Genomic DNA, 15,638 nt, shown 5'->3' on the forward strand with positions numbered 1-15,638 from the left:
AGAATGACTGAGGCAAATGTAGCAATTATTAAATTTAAAGTGATGAAAGTCCACATTAGGGTTATGGTAGTTAAAATAGTGAGGAAGGGACAAAATAAACATACTGTTTCAAAGGATAAATTATTAGGATCTAGTGAGTGAATGTGAGGAGTGAAAGATGTATTTATCAAAGATGACATTAAGATGTCAAGCCCTGGGTGGCTAGGTGGTGCAGTGGATAGAGTACCAGCCCTGGAGTCAGGAGGAACTGAGTTCAAGTTCAGCCTCAGACACTTAATAATTACCCAGCTGTGTGGCCTTGGGCAAGCCACTTAAACCCATTTGCCTTGCAAAAACCTTAAAAAAAAAAAGTTAAGCCTATGACCACTAACAAAAATGTAGAAGAAGGAGGATAGCTAGTTGTTTTCTAAATGGGAGAGGGAGATTAATTTGTTTTTTAAAAAACATTGATTTTACAGTCCTTATTCTTGGTTCTCTGGGTCTAGTTGAGCAGATTTCTTCATCATTCTCTGCACATACTACCAATTCCTGCTTCTCCACTATTATTCACGTTTTCCAACTTGGAATATCCTCCCTACTTGTTCTCTATCACCTGGCTCAAGAAAAAGAATATGCTCCAAGAAGTTTTCCCTCAGTTATCCTACCCATCTTAGATTGTTACCTTTCTGTGAAATATTATAGAAATAAAATCTAAATAAACATTCTAACTTGCTTGTATTTTTTTCAGTGACCTTACTCTCTTCCAAAACAGACTAGAATACTTAAGGTTAGAAATTATATATTTTTATTTTATGTAGCCTCTGTAATGCACAACACTGTCTACTTACATAAAAGTACTCAATAAATATTTGTTAAATAGAAAAAGTATCTTAAATAATAAACCAAATTCCTACTTATGATTTTTAAAAAACACAGAAAATCATATAGCAGGGGAATAAATATTTCCAAGTGTTAATCACTTCAGCACTCCAAAATATCTCCTTTTGGGGATCTCAAATGTTCTCTCCTTCCTCTGAGCAAGCAATCAAGTTCCACCCTGCTCAAGGCTACTGGGAATGCTCCCATGGACCAGCACACCAGCAGGTGGTAGAGCCAGAGAACTATAGCTATTTAACATTCTTCATTCTACCAGAGCTGGACACATTAAAGATTCATAAGTGGACTATAGATAGGGTGCTCCCCCACCTCCAGGTTTTCCAGTTGGTTGTGTTGAAGACCAGGGGACACATTATGCCCAGCTTCATCAGCTTCTTTTAGCTAACCACTGGCTGATGGGATTAATCTCATGCTTTGGTCTGTTAAAGAGGGTTAAATCTTGAATTCCTAATTTTCTTAAACAGAAAATGAAAAACCTTATTATGCAGCAAAAAGATTGAGAGTGGCAAAAGTGTATTTAAGTTGAAAAAAATAAAAGAATTCTATATTTACATTTCCTTAAAAGGAAAAAAAAATCTTATTTAACTAGGGAAGGGAAGAGGCAGAGATTTCCCATTTACATTATCAACAAGATGGAAGATAACCATTTTGTCTAAGCCTGATCCTCAGGACCACTCAAATTCCTCCCCAATAGGAATAATGCTTAAGAAAAAATAAAAGCGAGTGGGGTGGCTAGGTGGCGCAGTGGATAAGAACCAACCCTGGAGTCAGGAGTACCTGAGTTCAAATACGCCCTTAGACACTTCATAATTACCTAGATGTGTGGCCTTAGGCAAGCTACTTAACCCTAATGCCTTGCAAAAACTAAAAAAACTAAAAAATAAAAAAAAATAATAAAAAAGATCAATTGTCACCAAGGCATAGGAACACCAAGAACCCAAATGAGATAAAAACCAGATGAAATAACAGAAAAGGTTACTAATCCATAAACCCCATTGTCTACCATGCTGCAAGAACAGCACTGCTCAAGCTGATTCACCTGTTTACAACAGAATTCAACATTGCACAACCTATTCCTTCACTCCCCAAATGCCAAGTAAATCCAAAAAAGTTTGTACAGCAACACACAAGTTATCTGTGCTGAAACATAACTCAGCCAGAAAACTAGGGAATGCGTAGGATATGATATGTGTGGCAGTGTGGCAATACATAAACCTGAGAGAAAAAACACAGTCTCCAGAAGGGACCTGTTCCATTCCTCCAAATTTCACTTGGGGCAGATACTAAGATGGGTGAACTGTGAATTGTCTGGCATGGGAGAAAGTTGATATGGCATTTTAAGGTCCAATTCCCAGGGAAAGTGGCATCAAAGGGGAATAAATCAGAAAGTTAGCAACAAGAGAAAATGAGGGGGAAAAAATGGACATTATCAAAGATCTCAGAAGAAAGAAGACTAAATTAAAGATCTTAAGCATAAGTAAATAAACCATCAGGTAAGATAATAATAGAAGGCAATATGATCTCCAAATCAGAGCTTATAAATTACCTTGTAAGACAAAGGAAGTGAATCAACCCTCAATAAGCAGTGGATTCCCAAGAGAACAGTGGATTCCTAAATGATTTAAAAAGAGGAATGAGAATTATGAAAGCAGAATTTATGACCTGCACAGAAGAAATTGCAAGCTCAAATAATGCAAAATATGACAGTGTACATAAATCTTACCAAATCATATTTAATGCAAACTAAACTCAATGCAATACATTGCAGGTAAAGGTTTTAAATACACTGCTAAATTGTCAGTCTACACACTGAATCATCAGTCTACACTTAGCTATCATTGTAATATGCTTATCTGTGCTATACTACCATCAATTATGTTAATTTTTTAAAAACCTTAACAAATAGATAAAATATTGACAACGAAAACTCAGATAAAAAATTTGATGTAGGGGTGGCTAGGTGGCATAGTGGATAAAGCACAGGCCTTGGAGTCAGGAGTACCTGGGTTCAAATCCTGTCTCAGACACTTAATTATTACCTAGCTGTGGGGCCTTGGGCAAGCCACTTAACCCCGTTTGCTTTGCAAAACCTAAAAAAAAAATTTGATGTAACTGAATGATATAAACATGTTAACAGTAACTCTAGAGATTTTCTCTTTTTTTAGGTTTTTGCAAGACAAACGGGGTTAAGTGGCTTGCCCAAGGCCCCACAGCTAGGTAATTATTAAATATCTGTGGTCAGATTTGAACTCAGGTACTCCTGACTCCAGGGCCGCTGCTCTATCCACTGCGCCACCTAGCCGCTTCTAACAGTAACTCTAAAACAAGACAAGATATAAAAATGTCTGGATCTATTATACAGGATAGTATAAAACATGCACACAAAAAGAAAAGAAAAAGTAAAGGTTTCATTGGCTTTTTGTAATTTGCAAATAATTACAAGGAGTACAAGTGCTACATTCATAAAAGTGGAATGTCTTTTAGCTGTATAAATTTAAGACTGCAAATCAAAAATGCTCTCCTGTAAGCAAAATATATATATTTTCAGACAAATGTTTATTTAAGGCAGTAAAAGAAAATGGAAATGAAGGGAATGGTAAAGAAACTTTTACTGAAATCACTGGCAGATTTTGATTACTTTAAAAAGAAGAGCTGAATAATGTTAAAATTAGTTGGTGATGTTGTCAATGCAGATAAAGATACAGAAGCTAAATACCCTGATATTTTGAAGAAAAGAATCCAAGAAGGTAAACCCACAAATTTTTAATGTAGATGAAATAAGTTTATTCTAGAAAAAGTTATCTTCCAAAATACATATCTAACAGAAAAATTCAACCCAGATTTAAAGTATCTAAGAACTGTATAACCCTTTTAAAGGGTAGTAATCAGAAGGAAATCTTAAAACTAAAATCAATGTTATCTATAGGTGTCAAAATCCTCATGTTCTCAGTCACTCTAACCATCAATCACTTCCAGTTTTTTGGCATTCAATTTGAGAAAGCATGGTGACTAAAGCTGGTTTCCAAATTATTTTAGCCCAGCTGTTAAAAAATCCTGTTTAAAGAATTTAAAATTTTAGGTAATGCACCAGATCACAGAACTATACTTGATTCATTGTGCCAGGATATGAAAGTGTAAATTGACCAAAATGTGAATAAAGCTCTCTCCATATGTATATGTATATATGTATGTGTGTGTGTATACATACATATATAGATATAATTAAAAAAGAAAATACAGTTCAGTCTATGCTACTAAAATACTTTAATTTTTTTTTTTGGTCATTTCATAAGTATAGGTTCATCTTCAGGTACAATCTTCAATGATCTTTCAGTTCTTAAAAGTTGGCTTTCTATAACTTTTCTATTTATAATAAACTTGAATTAGAATTATATTTTTATCTTTTATTGTTAAGTTACATTAATGAAGCGATAAAATTTAATTTTAAAAAATTTGCACTGTACACTTCCACTGGACTGGAACCAATTGGAAATGCAAATACACAGAAGTAAAGAATAATCTGAAAGAAAAAAAAAAAACAAAAAATCTAGTAACATTCAAGGAGGAACATGGGATGAGAGAGATGACTTAAGGGTTATAGGTATACAAATCCAAAAATCTGAACACTATTATATAATAATACAAGAAAATTGCCTAGAACTTCTGAACACAGAAAACAAAGTACCTATCAAAAGAATCCATAGATCACCTACTTAAAAAACAAACATGCCATAAACTTTAAGACACACATAGTGGCTAAATTTTACAATTCTATCCATAAACATCAAATTTTGCAAGTGATCAGGAAAGATGAGGGGGAAAATAATAACTTGCAGGTTTTATTTTTAGACCAAATTTTACCAAGGTCAAAGTAAACATTTTTTCACAATCAATTTGGAAGAGTAAAAGTCAGTAAAAAACCAAGAGAAAAATCAGATCAAATACAAAATATTGAATCCCTTCTTATTATATTTATGAGTAAACAACTCATATTTACAACATTAAACTTCCTCTGGTTTGTAATAATATCTAGTGATATTACTTGGAATACAGCAGAGATTTTTCGCTAATATTTAATGACACAGCTTTCAAAATCAGCAACAATTTAAGCCTTCAAATTCTGTTTTGTATCAGTACTATCTCACTCAGTGTGGTCTTTACAGACAGCTAAGACCAGGGGACCAAAAGAAAGGGTAGGAATTTCTGTAGGGTAGGTAAGGTCAACCAGAACAGAGTAGGAGAGAAGTTCAGAGGCAAAAGGGTGTGTCCTTTTAAAATAGGGGTGGAATCAGAGAACAGGATAATCAACAGAATCCAAGGACAGAAACAAAAACCAGGCCTGAAGCCAAAGCAGTAAATCAAGAAGAAAGGGACCTGGAGCATTTACCAAAAAAAACCCCAAAAAAACCCCAAACCAAAAAACTCCACCTCAATTTGTTGTATTCAGATATATTCATTCAGCAAAGATTTATTAAATATCTCTGTGTAAAATACAATGTTTGGCACTAGAGGAGATATAAAATTTAGACAAGACACAAGCCAGGTTTTGGTTTAGTGTCTGACAGAAAAGTAAGACAAAAACATATTTAACTACATGTAAAATAAGAATGGGAATTTGTAGGACAAAGACTATAAAAGGGAGCAATATGATCTTGGTTTGGAATACTTTGGCCTTTTTAAAAAAAAGTAAAAGACTAAATTTGAGTTGGAGAATGAGAAGTTGAAAGAGAATAACTTGAGCTAAAGGAACATTTGAGCTGAAGAAGGAAAAGGATTACAGAGAAAGGGCATGAGAACAGTAAGATAGGTGATAAAAATCAGGTAAGTAAAACAAAATGGTAAAAACAACTGGAGTAGGAAAAGGGTTGGTACAGCTATTAAGTTAAGAAGCTGTAAAGGTGGTTTGGGCAATAAACATCCATAAAGTTTTGAAAAAATAGACTCAATAAGTAAATAAAGCAGGAATAATTTTTCATTAAGTAGCATTAAGAATGTAACTTTTACATTTCTGCCAGTTAAGTGACTGCTATATAATCTCGAAGTGCAGTCTAATCTCCCTTTTAAGAAGAAAAACTAAAGAAACTCATGGGGGGGGGGACGGACTACATTCCAGCTCTTTCAAAAAAAGGGGAGCTGGATGTTCCGAAGAAGAACCAGCTGCTAGACATCCAAAAAATGACAAAATGGATCCACAGAAGTTGTCTAGGGAAAAATCATCCAATAAGAGTGGAAGGGGAAAAAAAAGAGCAGTGGTGATTCCCTGCTCAAGAGAGGTATTTGTCAATCTGCCTGCTAAGTCATGAGAAACTTCCAAATTTGTAAAAGTAGACGACTATTACCTACTTCTGGTTACTAACACAGGCACAAATAATAATGCCATAAAGAAGCTAGTTAGCATTACCAAAGCTTACAAAATGTTTGTTTAAGATAAGACATGAAAGACAATGGGGACACAGGCTGTATTTTTCTCACTGCTGTCCATGGAAGGCAAGGAATACAGAAGAAAAAACTGATTTAAGAAGAAAATAAGTGACTAAGATGATATCTGATATTGGAATTGATTTCAACTTAAATTATTGTAATGACAGACTCCTGATCAGGAAGCGAGAGTACTGGGGAAAAGGTTAATAATATTATTTGCTTTGTATCTTACTGATCTAACCAAAAAAAGCTTTAAACTAAAAATGGTAACAGATGAGTCTTTTGGATATAAATTGGAACCTGAAAAAATAGCTTCAGTGAAGGAGGAATAGTAATTGAAACACTCAGAAGTTCAAAGAAGCTAAAATTGCACAAAAAGGAGTTGATAATAAAATCCATAAGTTTAAATGATATTAAAAAATGTTATAAGTTTAGGCAACAGATAAAATATACTAAAGATTCTAGGGGGTGGCTAGGTGGTGCAGTGGATAAAGCAATGTCCCTGGTGTCAGGAGTACCTGAGTTCAAATCCAGCCTCAGACACTTAATAATTACCTAGCTGGTCTTGGGCAAGCCACTTAAACCCATTGCCTTGCAAAAACTAAAAAATAAAAAAAAAGTTGAGGAATCAGCTTTAGAAAGACTATACTGTTACTTTTGCATTTTTAACAAGGTTCAAGAAATTGAGGTTATTTTTGTTGCTTTCTTTGCTGGTGAGAAAAAATAATTTTTAAAAAACTATGCTTTAGGATTTATATAAATTAAAAATCTTGAGAATATAAGGGACTTTTTTTCTCATTGCCTCCCATTGAAATGTATTGCAAAAATTATATTTTAAGTAGTTTATACCCTTTTTTGCTTTTTTTAAATTTTATTAAAGATTTTATTTGAGTTTTACAATTTCCCCCCAATCTTACTTCCCTCCCCCCCGCACGGAAAGCAGTCTTTACTTTGTTTCCATGTTGTACATTGATCCAAATTGAGTGTGATGAGAGAGAAATCATATCCCTAAGGAACAGACAAAAAGTCTAAGAGATCACAAGATCAGACAATAAGGTATGGTTTTTTCCCCTAAATTAAAGGGAATAGTCCTTGAACTTTGTTCAAACTCCACAGCTCTTTATCTGGATACAGATGGTACTCTCCACTGCAGACAACTCCAAATTGTCCCAGATTGTTGCACTGATGGAATGAGCAAGTCCTTTAAGGTTGAACATCACCCCCATGTTGCTGTTAAGATGTACAGTGTTTTTCTGGTTCTGCTCATCTCACTCAGTATCAGTTCATGCAAATCCCTTCAGGCTTCCCTGAATTCCCATCCCTCCTGGTTTCTAATAGAACAATAGTGTTCCATGACATCATACATATACCACAATTTGCTAAGTCATTCCCCAATTGAAGGACATTTATTTGATTTCCAATTCTCTGCCACCACAAACAGGGCTGCTATGAATATTTTTGTACAAGTGATGTTTTTACCCTTTTTCATCATCTCTTCAGGGTATATAGACCCAGTAGTGGTATTGCTGTATCAAAGGGTATGCTCATTTTTGTTGCCCTTTGGGCATAGTTTATAAGGTACTTTTTTAGAAGGAAGCAGTTTTATATACATACACACACACACACACACACACGTGTGTGTGTGTGTGTGTGTATGTATACTGTATACTGTAGAGGACAACACCATCCTCCCAGTTCATCAGGTTCTCTACCTAAGAGTCATTTTTAACTCATTTCTCACTCCTCCAATTCCAATCTATTGTCATATTGTCAGTTTTATGCAACAGCTATCCCATATGGCCCTTCTCTCCTTCAATACTGCCATCATTCTGGTGTAGGCCCTCATCAACTTATACCTAAATTACTGAATAGTTGACTGGTGGGTTAACCTACCTCAAGCTTCTCTCCACTCCAAGTTCATCCTCCATTTCTCCACTAAAATGTTTTTCCTAAAGCATAGGTCCAACATGTCACCCCCACTCCCACTCCCATTCAATAAACTCCAGTAGCTCCCTATTTCAGAATCAAATTAAAGTGTTCTGTTTGGTGATTAAAGTCCTTCATAACTCAGACCCTCTACCTTTCAAATCTTCTTATTCCTTACTCACCACACACGGTTTTGATTCAGTGACATTGGCCTGGTGATTGTTTCACAAACAAGATACTCCATCTTTCAGGCTCCAGGCATTTTCTGTGTTTGTCCTCTATACTTAGAATGCTTCTCTCCATCTCTGGTGACTGACTTCCATCTTCAAAGGCAAGCCTTTCTCAGTTCCTCTGAGTTCTATGATTTTCTATTTATTCTATATGTCACTTGTCTGTACATGTTTGCTTGTTGTCTCCCTTATTCGCCTATGAGCTCTTTGAGAGCAAACTTTTTGCAACTCCAGCTCATAATACAGAGGCTGGCACATAGTAACTACTAAGCACATTATGTGCTTAGTAAATGTTTACTACTCAATGAACTTGTACTGTGGATCTATTATCACATAACAGAAATGTGAATGGCTATTGTCAGTGAAAATGTTTGGTTCAGAAATTTTTCTCACTTATTATTTATCTTCTAATTAAAGTATTTCCCCCGTTTTTGTCCATATGAAATTCAAGCAAGAGGTAAGATAACAAAAGACCATTCAGGTATTGATAAGCTAACCAAATCAGAGTGAGGAAAGTGCTTTGCAAATTATGAAGCACTATAGAAATAAGAGCTGCTCTCCTTATTTTAAACTTTTTGGTCCATACGTACCAAACAACAAACATTTATTATTATTAAAGATTCTTTTTTTGAGTTTTCTGTAGCATCAACAAATGTGATGACATTCTCCCCTCAGATACTTTCTCACTTTAGTCTGCCTGACACTGATCTATCCCAATTATCCTCCCATCTCCTTGACTACTCTCTCAGTCTCTTTTGATGCTTCTTTATCCATTTCAGGGTCACTAACTCTGGGCATCCCCATCAGCTCCCTATAATCTCTATGCTGATGATTTCCCAAATTTATACATCCAGTCCCAGTCTCATCACCCATCTTCAAGTGCCTTTCAGACATGTCAAACTGATTTCCTATAGGTATTTCAAACAAATGTTCCTAACTGAAGTTACCATCTTTTCCTCTTAAGCTCAGGGCACACCAATGATTCCAGTTGTGTAGGCTCACAACTTCAGTAGCATCCTCACACTCACTCAATGCACATCCTCAGTCTGTTGCCAGTTCTGCTCTGTCACTCCACCTCTGCCTCTCCAGTTCCCCCAGCATGCTTCATGCCTCAACTCAAAACACACTGAGATCCTGGACCCTCTAGCTGCTAATCCTTTTGCAGATAACCTTTCATTTCATCTGTATGTATATATGTATGTCTGGTATGAACTTAGTTAATTATATATTGTTTCTGCCAGAAAAATTCCTTGAGGGCAAAGATGGGGGTTTTTGGTTTTTGCATCCATTCATAACACCAAGCCAAGGCCCTGACATGTAACAAGTACTTTTTTGAAATGTCTGCTGACTAATAATTAGATCATGTCCAGAGAACAAAATCAAATAAGATAATACTTGTAAAGCATTTGGCACATTGCAGGGCACATAATACCCTACATAAATGTTATGAAGATGATTTCAGCAATAAGAACTGGAGACCATACCATATGACAACTGAGTGCCTAAGAAAATTGGAGAAGAGAAGGCATCAAATCTATCTTCAAATATTTGAAGGGTTTCAATGTGGGAGAAAGACTGGCCTTGTCAGAATCAAGGTAACAAAGAATGGCAGTCAGAGAGAGTGACTTGGGCATAATAAAAAGAAAATCCGGGGCAGCTAAGTGGCGCAGTGGATAGATTACTGGCCCTGGAGTCAGGAGTACCTGAGTTCAAATATGCCCTTAGACACTTAATAATTACCTAGCTGTGTGGCCTTGGGCAAGCCACTTAACCCCATTGCCTTGCAAAAACACTTAAAAAAAAAAGCCATAAGAATTATTTGTACTGTCCAAAGGGAAGTGAAAGTTGTCCAACAAGGGACTAAGTACTGGGAATTCTTTTTCAGCTATCAACCTAGATGATCTCTTTTCTTTTCTTTTCTTTTTTTTTTAAGGTTTTTGCAAGTCAAATTGGGTTAAGTGGCTTGCCCAAGGCTATATAGCTAGGTAATTATTAAGTGTCTGAGGCTGGATTTGAACTCAGGTCCTCCTGACTCCTGGGCCAGTGCTCTATCCACTACACCACCTAGGCGCCCCATAATCTTTGAGATTCCATGACTTGGCACTGTACTTTAATGTTTATAGGACCCTGGGCAAATTAATCTCTCTGGAGTTCAGTTTTCTCATCTATAAAAAGAAAAGATTGGACTAAATGACCTCTCAAGTCTCTCAAAGCTTAAATCTAGTATTTTAAGGTCTTTAGATTCTAATCCTTTCATTTCTAATGTAGCAGAATTGGGGAAGAGGTATGTACCCTCCTCACAGCCCCAAGACAGAGGGGAGGGCTTGTGGTCATCCATAGACAAAACACAGGCCAGGAGAGCAGTCAGACCCTCTCATTTGAAGGAACTGAGGTCCTTGCAGGAGGTGTCCCAATAATATTTAAAAGTTCAGGAAGCACCCCAAAACCAAGGCATAGGCTGAGGGAAAAAAGGAATCTGACCACAGGCAATTACTTTGGTCCCATGGAGAATCAAACAACACCCTCAGAAGATGAGAAAGTCCAAGCTTCTGTATCAAAAGCATCCAACAAAAATAGGAGATGGGCTCAAACTATGGCAGAGTTCAAAAAAGATTTTGAAAATCAAGGAAGAGAGGTAGAGGAAAAATTGGGAAAATAAATGAGATGCAGGAAAAACATGAAAACCAAGTCAGTAGCTTGGTGAAGGAGATCTCAAAAAATGCTGAAGAAAACAACATGTTAAAAAGCAGTTCGGGGGCAGCTAGGTGGCGTGGTGGATAAAGCACCGGCCCTGGAGTCAGAAGTAACTGGGTTCAAATCCGGTCTCAGACACTTTAAAATAATTACCTAGCTGTGTGGCCTTGGGCAAGCCACCTAACCCTGTTTACCTTGTAGAAACCTAAAAAAATAAAATAAAATAAAAAATAAATTCCTTTGGGGCGGCTAGGTGGCGCAGTGGATGAAGCACTGGCCTGGAGTTAGGAGTACCTGAGTTCAAATCCGGCTTCAGACACTTAATAATTAACTAGCTGTGTGCCCTTGGGCAAACCACTTAATCCCACTTTCCTTGCAAAAACCTAAAAAACCCCAAACAAATAAAAAAGCAGTTTGGATCAAATGGAAAAAGCAGTCCAAAAAGTTAATGAGAATACCTTAAAAAACAGAATTGGACAGATGAAAAAGGAGATAAGAAAGCTCTCTGAAGAAAACAACTCCTTTAAATGTAGAATGGAGCTAAAGAAATCTTATGACTTTGTGAGGAATCAAGACATAATAAAACAGTATCAAAAGAATGAAAAACTAGAAGAAAACATGAAATATCTCAATGAAAAAACAAGGGATCTGGAAAACAGAACCAGGAGAGACAATCTAAAAATTATTGGGCTATCTGAAAGTCAGGATCAGGAAAAACAGCCTTGACTTCATTTTTAAAGAATTCCTATTGGAAAATTGCCCTGACCCTTTCTATCAAAATTGAAAAAAGATGATGGGTTGATGTCTTGTAAGCCTTTGGGCTTATATATTCACAATGGAATACATCATGTAAAAGTAACTTGTCCTTTATTCGTTTTATAATATATTCATTGAATGTGCATTAGTGAAGCACAATTGGAAAAGGTATGTCTTTGGGGTTTTGTGGGTTTTATAATGTACTATTAAGAAATTGAAAATTAAAGTTTTAATTTCGAGTACTGAATTTAACCATTTTCTGATTGCTGATAAATTAAAACTGTAGCAAACAGTACACATACATGTCCATCAGAGATTTAGAACAGCGTCTTTTACAGCCTTTGCTAAGACGACCATTTCTGATGAGGATAATGTTTCTATGTAAGATACTAGTTACTTCTTAAAGCAGACATCCAGAAGGCTCCAATAGGGGTGTACAGCTATCTCTTTGAGAAATTGTTGACTAGAAGGTAGAAAAAAACATTTCCTATCTTTATGCTATGCTAGGGTAAGAAAAGTGTTGTTAGGAATGATTCTCTAGGTTACCCTAGGTGAATACCAGAGCTGATCATCAGAGTGCTCCTGAACCTGGCCTATTGAAGTTTATTCTCTAATCTGATAAGTTTTTCACTTGAGAAGTTTTCTCCTTGTGTTTGATGGCTTGAATCTGGGTACCATTTTTGCATTAGTTTTTAAAAAATTTTCCTAAAGTAAATACCACAAAGACTCCTAGAATCTTATACAAGTTGTAAAGCTTCAAGAACTACTGCATCCTTTTTAATAAATATGCAATTTGTGTCAAAAAAAATTGCCCTGATATCCTAGAAGCAGAGGGCAAAACAGAAATAGAGAGAATCCACCAATCTCCCCTGGAAAGAAATCCAAAAAAAACCTTCAAAAAACCTGGGAATATTATAGCCAAGTTCCAGAACTCCCAAGTCAAAGAGAATATAAGCAGCCAGAAGGAAACAATTCAAATACTGTGGAGCTACAGTTAGGATCACACAGGACTTAGCATCCACATTAGGGGCTCAAAGGGTTTAGGATATAATATTCCTGAAGGCAAAAGAGGTTGGAATGCAACTGATAATCAACTGATGATCATCATCATTTAAAGATGATACATCCATGCATTTAGAAGGAGCTTTTATAGGCAAGGTACAGGAGGGAGCTGAATTTAAAAGTATGATATATTGTAAAAATGTAATCAACAGGTGAAAAGGAAACGTACAGAGAGAAAGGGAAAGGAAAAGAGGGATAAACTAAGATATTTCATGTAAAAGAGTCAAGAAATACCTTTTGCAATGGTATGGGAGGGGGAAAGGTAAGGGGGAATGAGGGAACCTTTATTCTCATCAGAAATGGCTCAGAGAGGAAACAACATATATACTTAATAGAGTATAGAAATCTAGAAGGAAAAAGGAGAGAAAGGGGGATGGGGAGGGGAGGGGGGATCATGGGAGAGGATAGTCAGATACTTTTTGCAAAGTGGTGGGATTGGATGGTCTATCTGGGACCACAGGGTTGAGTAGTTGCTGGGTCTCTGGGGTGGGATTGAGCCTGGGGCCTCCTGGCCCTGGGTCCAGTGCTCTGTCTGTAGCACCACTCAGTTGTCCCATAGCATACATTTGAAGGACAGAGTGAAAGGAGAGAGAAACTATAATAAATGATAGTGGGGAGGAATGGATGGAGGGAATTATAATCTGCAACAGCAACTGTGGAAAAATATGGAAGTAATTTCTCTGATGGACTTTGTTTTTTAAAAATTTTGCAAGGCAAATGGGGTTAAGTGGCTTGCCCAAGGCCACACAGCTAGGTAATTATTAAGTGTCTGAGGCTGAATTTGAACTCAGGGACTCCTGACTCCAGGGCCAGTGTTATATCCACTGCGCCACCTAGCTGCCCCTCTGATGAACTTTTGATAAAGAATGCAATCCACCCCATAGACTGAACTGACGGTTTTGGAACACAGACTGAAGCACATTTTTCTCTTTCTTTCACTCTATTTCTTGTGAGATTTTTTATTTTTTTTTGGGGGGGGGATTATGTTCATTCTTACAACAAGACTATTTTACTAATGTGTAAATAAATAAAAATGTAAATTTAAAATAAAAATTTTAAATTTTAAGAATTTTAAAAGTATATCTAATTTTCTCAAGAATATGAAGTTTCTCTCAACACATTCAATTTCAATCAATGTATAGCATGGAAACAATGTAAAGATTATCAAACTGCCTTCTGTGGGGAGAGGGAAAGGAAGGAGGGTAGTGAAAAATTGTAAAATTCAAAACATTATATAAAATGATAGGTAGAAACTACTATTGTATTTAATTGTAAAACAAAAAATATTTATAAAAAAGAAGGATATCTAGTCCAACCTCCTTATTTTAGAGATAAGGAAAGAGTCCCAGAAGGGTTGCCAAAGCTATTGCCACAGCTATTAAGGGGATGACTCAGGATTTTAATTCAAGATATATATAATCTAGAATCTAATATGCTCTACTATATCATGCTACCCTGAGGCCTACAAGTCCCCTCTTGGTTTCAGTTTCCTCATCAGAAAAATGAGTAGGAGGGACCCAACTATTCATAGAAAATATTTAGAATTACAATCTGTGAGGAAAATCACTAAACAGTTCATACCTTATGACTCAGAGAGTCTACTACTTGATAATCAAAGGAAGACAAAGAAAGAAAAAAATTACAAATATATAGCAAAATGTTCATAATAGTGCTTTTTGTCATAGCACAACACAAGAAACAGAGTACTCATTAAATAGAGAGTAGTTTAAGAAACTGCGGCCTAATATGATTTCTCTCTCATCACACTCAACTTGGATCAATGTACAACATGGAAACAATGTAAAGACTGACAAATTGCTTTTGGGGGGGGAGATAAGATTGGGGGGAAAATTGTAAAACTCAAAATAAATAAAATCTTTAAAAAAAAAAGAAAGAAACTGTGGCCTATACATATAATGGAATATCACTACACTATAAGAAATTTAGAGAAAACAATGGAAGATTTCCATGAACTGAGGGATTGTGAAATGGAATATCACTACACTGTAAGAAATTTAGAGAAAATAGAAGATTTCTAAGAATTGAGGGATTGTGAAATGTGCAGAAATAATTAAAATGTATCAATTAAGCAGGCACTATCTGCTAGGCAATTAGGATAGTAATGAAATAAGAAGTTTACATTCTAACAGAGACCAGTAAATACCTATGTATAGGATAAATGCAAATAAAAATAAGAGTTAAATACAAAGAAACAGGAAAGATTTGGAGAAGAAGGTGGTTTCTAAATTCCATTTTTAAGTGAAATAAAAGGGAGGTAAGGAAGGAGAACATTTCAGGAATGTGAGATAGCTACAAGATACTGATAATGGAAGATGATATACTGCTTGTTAGGAACAAAGAGAAAATTAGTTTATCTAGAGCCCAATGCAGAGAGCAAGTACAAGGAGACTGGAAGCATCTGAGAACCAGTGAAATTTACTGAGTAGGAAACAGATGATCTGAGATCTATGCTTAAGAAAAACACTTTGGCAGCTGTTTGGAGAATGAAATGGAGAAAGAGAGACTTGAGGCACCAAGAGTAATTAAGATATTGCCTATAGGGGCACCTGGGTGCCATAGTAAATAGACCACAGGCCCTGGAGTCAGGAGGATCTGAGTTCAAATTTGCCCTCATGTACATACTAGCTGTGTGTGGCCTTGGGCAAGTCACTT

At 36.1% G+C, this 15,638-nt stretch overlaps 1 protein-coding gene across 15 annotated transcripts in view; it reads right to left on the minus strand.

Annotated features, from left to right (window-relative positions):
• The window catches only part of ADD1 (adducin 1), a 150,170-nt gene that overhangs the window by 103,943 nt on the left and 30,589 nt on the right, over positions 1-15,638 (minus strand). For 13 of the 15 annotated variants that reach the window (XM_074229880.1, XM_074229886.1, XM_074229888.1 and 10 more), the window contains exon 2: positions 2,423-2,488. The exons of the other annotated variants lie outside the window; for them this stretch is intronic. The gene's annotated coding sequence lies outside the window, so the exon portion shown is untranslated. The remainder of the gene's footprint in view (positions 1-2,422; positions 2,489-15,638) is intronic. 15 annotated transcript variants of the gene reach the window in all.

Source organism: Macrotis lagotis, chromosome 3, assembly GCF_037893015.1.
Source record: "Macrotis lagotis isolate mMagLag1 chromosome 3, bilby.v1.9.chrom.fasta, whole genome shotgun sequence".
Classification (NCBI taxonomy): domain Eukaryota; kingdom Metazoa; phylum Chordata; class Mammalia; order Peramelemorphia; family Peramelidae; genus Macrotis; species Macrotis lagotis.